At 35.2% G+C, this 7,340-nt stretch overlaps 1 long non-coding RNA gene across 1 annotated transcript; it reads left to right on the plus strand.

The window, feature by feature from the left end:
- The first annotated feature begins 2,496 nt into the window (after positions 1-2,496).
- LOC145555249 (uncharacterized) lies at positions 2,497-4,722 on the plus strand. Its single transcript, XR_014091353.1, has 5 exons — positions 2,497-3,490; positions 3,578-3,696; positions 3,833-3,956; positions 4,175-4,351; positions 4,567-4,722. It is a non-coding gene; the product is annotated as an uncharacterized LOC145555249 (long non-coding RNA).
- The last annotated feature ends 2,618 nt before the right edge of the window (positions 4,723-7,340 follow it).

Below are 7,340 nucleotides of genomic sequence, written 5' to 3' on the forward strand. Positions count from 1 at the left end.
TAGTAAACCTGTCTTCTGCAAAATAGTAACAGGGATTCCACAAGGAACTATTTTAGGTCTGGTCCTTTTTAGTTTGTATGTTTAACAGTCTTCCTGAAATTTGTCCTGAAGTTAACCTGCAAATGTACGCTGATGACACCATTGTTTACACATCAGACAAAAGCAGTATTGTAGTCAATGATTAATTTCAGAACAGCCTGCAGAGATTATCATCATGGTTAAAGGATTCTTGCTTATCTCTCAATACAAAGAAAACAAAGTGCCGTATTGAACAAGTATCACAAGGAAAATATTTAGATTCCTAATATTTAGGAATCAGTTAAATTTTAGGAGTCATGTTGATAAAATCAGCAAAACTGTTAGATCAAATATATACTTTTAAAATTATAAGAAATTGTTTAACACTTCACTGTGCAGAAATGTTTTTTAACTCAATGATCCTCTCACATTTTTCCTATGGAGCTATTGACTGGTCTCAGACTAGTCAAACTAGTCTGAGACCAGACCTTTAAAACCTTTAATCAGGTTTTATATAAAAAGTCAATCATATTCCATCATTGTCACATTTTGACTAAATTTGGCATTTTGGACTTTTCTAATTTTATAAATTATAATCTTTTAAAATTGATTTTTAAGTGTTTAAATGGATATGCACCTACACCATTAAGTTATTGCATACAGACACTGCAGGGCAATAGCAGATCTACTAGAGTGGCTTTGGATGGAAATTGTAAGGTCCCCTTTCGAAGAACCACTTTTGCTCAAAGTGCTCCTTTTATGATCTGCTGTTTGGAACTCACTACCTGTTGATTTAAAGTTTGTAACCAGTTTTAGTGCGTTCAAAAAACAAACAACACTCTGGCTATGTCAAAAACAGGACTATCCATTTCTGATGTCTTATGTTTCACTGTTTGTTGTAGATATTGTCAACATTATTTTGTGCTATTTTAAATGATTATCACTTCAGTTTTTTAGAGGTACTGTTTAAAAGCCCGGCAAATTCAAAGTGCTGTGAATTAGCTGTTGCTATTGCACCATGACGCAAACATGTGACTGCTGTTTTGCTTAGTTTGTCTATGTCGATGTGCGTCTGTCCCTATCAAATAATCTTAATAATAATAATAATAATAATAATAATAATAATAATAATAATAATAATGGATAGGGGTCACTGGCCAAAGAAAGGTTGGGAAACACTGGGTTAAATGAATAATATGGTAATATGAAATCTGGGAGATCTGTGTGGATCTCTTGAGGTGAAAACACATCATCAGAAATTAAGCATTTCAATCTTGTGGTGGTGCAGTGCAAAGAAACTAATTCTCAGTACAAACATTTTTCAGAGCTTTCATAAATTTGTTTAAACTTCAATATCAGCTTGAATAGTAGGTACACTCTTAGAAATGGCTGTACATTTACGGCGGAATTCCAGCAGTAACATACTGTTATTCCAAAATACGGTAGGATATTGTCAATTTGATGTCTTCTTCTCTTGTCAAAATCAAGACTGACGACTGGCAGTAAACTACCGCAAAATAATTGTACAATAGTTTTTTCCTAGGCAAGACATTTTACTTGTATTTGCATCTTTGAAAATCAGCATTTAAAGACAATATTAAACTGAAAGAAAAGATACTTTCCATAATAAATCTTTAAGAATGAATCAAAATCTACAGAGCATAATCAAAAGTGTTAGATTACCAGTGTTGGTGTTGTATGTTAAAAATACAATGTTAATTAAACACTTGTTTAGTCAAATTCAAAGATAGGTTTGTCGGTTTCCCTAAAAAGATGGTGTTTGATAAAGAGTTGCTCCCACAATTGTAACTTATCTGTGACGTCACGTGTTTGCCCGGGAGACAGCAATATGGAGTCTTGTCTGGAGCTTATCATAAGAAGGTAAGTTCCCCAAATCTATTAAAACATGCTCTTTTTGTTCTCTCTTTAATGTATTTATGTAATGTAATGGTAATGTATTGTCTCAATGTTTGTAACTCCCAGGCAGACATTATACCACAATGTACGCTGCGTTTTACTGTTATGTATTCTGTATCTCAATAAAGATCTATTTAAAAAAGTAAGTTTCATGTTAAGATCGTCATGTTTTTGATTTTGATTATTTTTTATGAATGCATTAACTTTCTATTTGCGCAAGAGTATCAACTTATGCTTAACGTTAGTTTATTTGTTTGGATATCGCGGTACGACTGTTCAGTACAGAGATGCTCAAGTCCAGTCCTTGAGAGCTGCTATCCTGCAACTTTCAGATGCTTCCCTGCGCCAATTAACACACCTGAATCAAATGAAAGGCTGGTTAGTGTTGCAGGGTATGATATTAATTTCACCATTTTAATATTAGATCCAATTGTTGATTATCCTAATTTAGTTTGATTTGGTGTGTGCAAGAAATATAGTACTTTGTCATTGGCGCCATAGTCAAGAGTCCACTAGGGGGACTTGTGCGCTCTTTACAAATAATACAAGAACAAGTAAAGGCGCGCTGGTTCCGTCTGATCATTTCTCTTGTATTTCTCCCCTTTTTATAAGGTAAGAGATTCATCTTTGGAGAATGAGATGGATGAATGCCCTGTGTGTGTGTGAGTTTGCATGTATTTAGTTAGTTTTGTGTCGCATATTAGTTAATTGTGCTTTAATGTGTTGGGCGCGAAGTTTTGCTAGCTAGTTAGCTCTGTTTCTGTTTCTGCCGTTAGCAATGTGTTCTGTTTGGCATCTAGCAGCCTGATTTGTTTAATGAGAATTATTATGATTTTTATGTGTTCTGCTCTTTACAAATAATACAAGAACAAGTAAAGGCGCACTGGTTCTGTCTGATCATTTCTCTTGTATTTCTCCCCTTTTTATAAGGGATAACATTAGCAGGTCTGTTCAGAGCTGATCCTGGTCTGTTGGAGTAAAGATACATCGAAAAGTTGCAGGACGGTAGCTCTCGAGGACTGGACGTGAGCACCCTTGGTTTATTATTTTTGTTAGCAGCTAAAGCTAGCTAAGCAGGTGTAGCATGGGGTGTCGGGTGGTTAAACGAACATTAAAACTGTCAAAAAGGCAGTTTGAGTTAACATTATTTAGCTGCGGAGTCGTTTTCTTGACGTTTTCGGCTATAGACGGCATAATGGGGAGAGAGTGGCTGTGCTGGACCGGTGGTTTGATCTATGCGATCAAAGTTAAGCCAAAATGTTTTTGTCTTTATAAATAATAATGATAATAAATAATGACATATTGGCTGACTCTTTTTTTTTCTTCATTAGTATGTCATGATGGTGACTGAAGCCTGTTATGATGACTTCAGCACATTTCTTCTGACAGGTTGGCAGAAGAAATGCTGTCCAGAATGTTTCTATAAGCCGACTAATTTTTATTATGCCTAATGTCTGAGTTGTGTTCATGGTAATTATTTCTGACATTTTTATGCTTTATGTTGTAGGTGGTAAAAAATGCTCTACAGGGTAAACCGGGTGGACAAAGTATTTTGGTGGGTCTGGGTAGTTTTGCTCACTTCTCTTTCAAATGTTTATTTATTATCCTAATGTGTCTGCTATTTATCTTGTTGTTCCTCCAGGCTGGAAAAAACAGCCATTCTTCTGTTGGTTCATGTGCTTCGTCCTACATCCAAAGGCCACAAGAAGAATCCAAAACAGCTCATGGCAAACTGTGGACCATGTTTTCATATATGTGCAGGTATGTGGTTATTCTAATGATCCTACGTCTTTGTAGAAGCACTTTCTCATTGGCTTTGTTTGCTATCTGAATGTAGCTGTGCTGCTAAATATATTCAATAATTTTTATTATTCGTCTTCTTATCATTATGTCAAAGATGCAAGCCAGTGTTGAAGCCTTCCTCATTGCTGTGCAACCAGGACAGCCCTTCCTCTTGCATGTTGGTGAAAACGAGCAGCACCAAAGACACTTCACCATCAGTGATCACAAGATTATCCAAGGTAGCTTTTAATGAGCTTTCAAAGCACACTTCACCTTCAGTGCAAACTTCTGTAAATTAATCCAGCCTACAGTTTTCAACATTGATGTGACTTGCGCAACAATTGAGGAGTTTAAGATCCTTGCTTTTACTCGGCAGAGTGGACACTCTTTATTATGATGATCATTTAAATGCATACTGTATCAATGAGAGGATTTGTTTTATGTTCTTCCAATTAAGGACTTGGTTTATTACAGTCCCTATGGCAAGCAGTTTCCTGCATGGTCAGCATTTAAGGCCATATTGTCTTTGAGAGGGTCCAGCCAACATTCCAGACAGGACAGAATTGTCCATCTTCTACATCTTCAACCTCCAATATCAACATGAGGCAGCCAAGACTTTGGAGTTCATTCAACGGTAAAACCACTCCTATCATTTTTTTACAATGAGCAAAATACAATGACATGGTTTAAAAGTTTTAAAGCAAGTTATGATTGACATTTGATAAAGGTGGTGATGTTTTCTCTTTACATAATTAAAAACAGCTTTATTTATATATTGTACCAGCTGTATTCAGAATGGCACACTATTTATATTCTCAAGAATTTTACCATTTTGATTTTGTTTTTTAGTTGCTCCATTGGGATTAACCCAGGAAGGGGCACAAAAGCCGGTCATGGGAAGATGGTATCCAAAAAGACAGGAAAGACCATTCAAAAGAAAAAATGACAGTCAATGTTGAGGTTTCCACCCTCATCAAAAACCTGATAGACTTTGAGTGGCATCTCATTCAGGTTAGTTGTTGTCCTTTTCTTTTCTTTGACATATTTCTGTTTCCATATTATTCAGGATCTAAATTGTGTTGTCTTTTCTTTTTCCATGTTGGACGATGCCTTCATCTGCATCTAATAAAGTAAGTGCCAGTTGGACTCTTGAAAACCATTAAAACATTTTAAAACCCTGTTTTACTAGAAAACTCTGTTAATACTAGAATTCCACATTATTTCAGCCATGTTGAATTTTAGATTTTGGAAGTCCTTTTTCATTGATTTGCCTAGTGATAACCAAAGCATGGATATTTCTTTAAGAACTGTGTTTTTATGTTCATAAGATTATAGAAATTAATGAGTTAAACCCAGTTTATGTCGCTGTAAACTGAAAGTCTTCAATTTTTATTCCAGTGTTAGTGAAACTATATATTGATTTTGAAGACATATTTTTTTTTACCATTTCTCAGAGGAGTAGTTATGTGTTATTCATTTTGAATGTTTGAATATACTGGAAATATATGTGGTTTGAGGCATAGTGGTGCCTTTAAATAAAAATTCTGTTCTGAAGGTTACTGCCAAGAAAACTGTAATGCTACTTTTTAAAGTACTGTCTTAGTTTCACCATAGAACATTAATACCTAACCCAGTGTACGCTTCTTAGAAGTGCTACAATTGGCGCGGTTCTAAAATGCATAATCTCCATAATCAGAACTTCACATAACACAGGGTTAGGGTTAGGGATGTGATACATCCTCTTCAGGATTAATTACGGTACAACTACTGTGCATTTACAGTAAACTACATCCTCTTCTGTGTTATGTGAAGTTCTGATTATGCATAATCTGGGTTAGGTATTAATGTTCTATGGTAAAACTAAGACTGTACTTTAAAAAGTAGCATTACAGTTTCCTTGGCAGTAGCTTACTCATAAAGTTAATGCAGTAGCAAAACTAAATTCACAGTAAAAATACTGGAACGCCAGTATTTGAAGGTATATTTACTTTCCCCACTGTATTTTACGGTGGCCAACAGGTACCAACACCCAGCAAGGACAAGAAAAACACATGCAACAAAAAAGAGATGCAAACAAAAAATGCTGAAAACAGAAGTGATCCAAACCACTAGGGGGAGTCGAACAAAGAAACTCTAAGTCTGGATTGAGTTTTTTCCCCCTTCATTAATGACACGCTTTTATTATATTCGTTATATGTATTATTAATTCTAAATGAATATGGATGTTGTGACCATTTAAATAATGTTTGCAACTTGTAATTTCTACTAATTTAGTTTTCTATTTTGGGAAGTTAGAATTTATTTAAGTTTAGATCCAAAATCTGTAGTTAATTTGTATATTTGAATTAATTAGATTATGTTGGTAATTGGTTAGACCCTCCCATTAATTTGAATAATTAAAAACACACCGGGTTCTTGGTGGGGCCATTGTTTGGGAAATGTTTGGTGTGGATTGGAGGTTTGTTGTAAATGATTTTTTGACCACTTTTCACTTTACACTTTTCACTGTTTTGTACTTGAAACGTCATATTAAGTTTGCTTTTGTTTTTGGTTAAGTTGTAGGACATTTTTGGTAATTATTTTGTCGATATTTTTTTTTACAAGAAATAATATATTTTTTCAAACAAATTAAGTCAGAAGTGCTTTCAAATCAGAAACCACCTGTTGAAACCCACGGCCTTTGTTGGAGTATTGTTTTTTGGAAACTAGAAGGCTGCGACAATGGACTTTTATTTAAGTGTTATTCTCCTTCAAGATACATTTACCTAACCCTAGAATAAATGCTATATATATTATGCAGCAAAGGAAATCAGAAGATCGGACATATATACATTATGGAGATGATCGGTTTGCATACGCAGTATTGCATAAGCAATACTGAAGAATGACTGATATCATTAAAGATACAGGGGAGATGACTGATATCATTAAAGATACAGGGGAGAAGCTTTTTAGTTATTTTGCTTTGCTAGCAAAGTCGTTAGCTAGCTAATAGCACAACAACAACAGCCTAATGTCTGTATGATAAAAATACTGAATCGATGGATAAAGAACAGTTTTTCCTCACCTGGCTGTCTCAGTAGTTCTTCAGAGAAAGGTAGACGCAGGGGCCTGTCAGTGTCTGTTGTATTTCATTACCTCTCTGCTTAAACCGCGACTCCGTGCTGAAGCAGAAACGATACTTCAACGTTTTCCGTCATCTGATAAGTAGCAAGCCTACTCCACTTTATTCACCAAAAACGTTTTTTTTTATAATTCACCAAAAACTGTTCTGTAATCGGGAACGTTTGCTACGTTGAGCTCTGCAGTTAGCCGCCTTATCTCACTGCGCCAGAGGCAATTGTGTCATGTGTCACGGGTAAAAGATCAAAGGTAAAAAGGTGACCGGCTTATGTTATACAAAAAAGCAAATAATTTTAGTACATGTTTTTATGTGTCAGAAAAGGGCTTATGAAATATAAAAAAATAAAAAATAAAATTGACCAAAAGGGCACTTGGGGGCAAGAAGCAAAAGGGGAAAACGTGTAATGCTCTCGCTGTGCCTAGTTGGAGCTAGGTTCTTTGAAACTTTGAAAGTGGCATGTGTTTAAAAAAAAGTTGTACTTGAAGGCATGTGGATTTCC

This window comes from Poecilia reticulata, chromosome 16 (genome assembly GCF_904066995.2).
Source record: "Poecilia reticulata chromosome 16, P_reticulata-male-v2, whole genome shotgun sequence".
NCBI classification, from domain to species: Eukaryota; Metazoa; Chordata; class Actinopteri; order Cyprinodontiformes; family Poeciliidae; genus Poecilia; species Poecilia reticulata.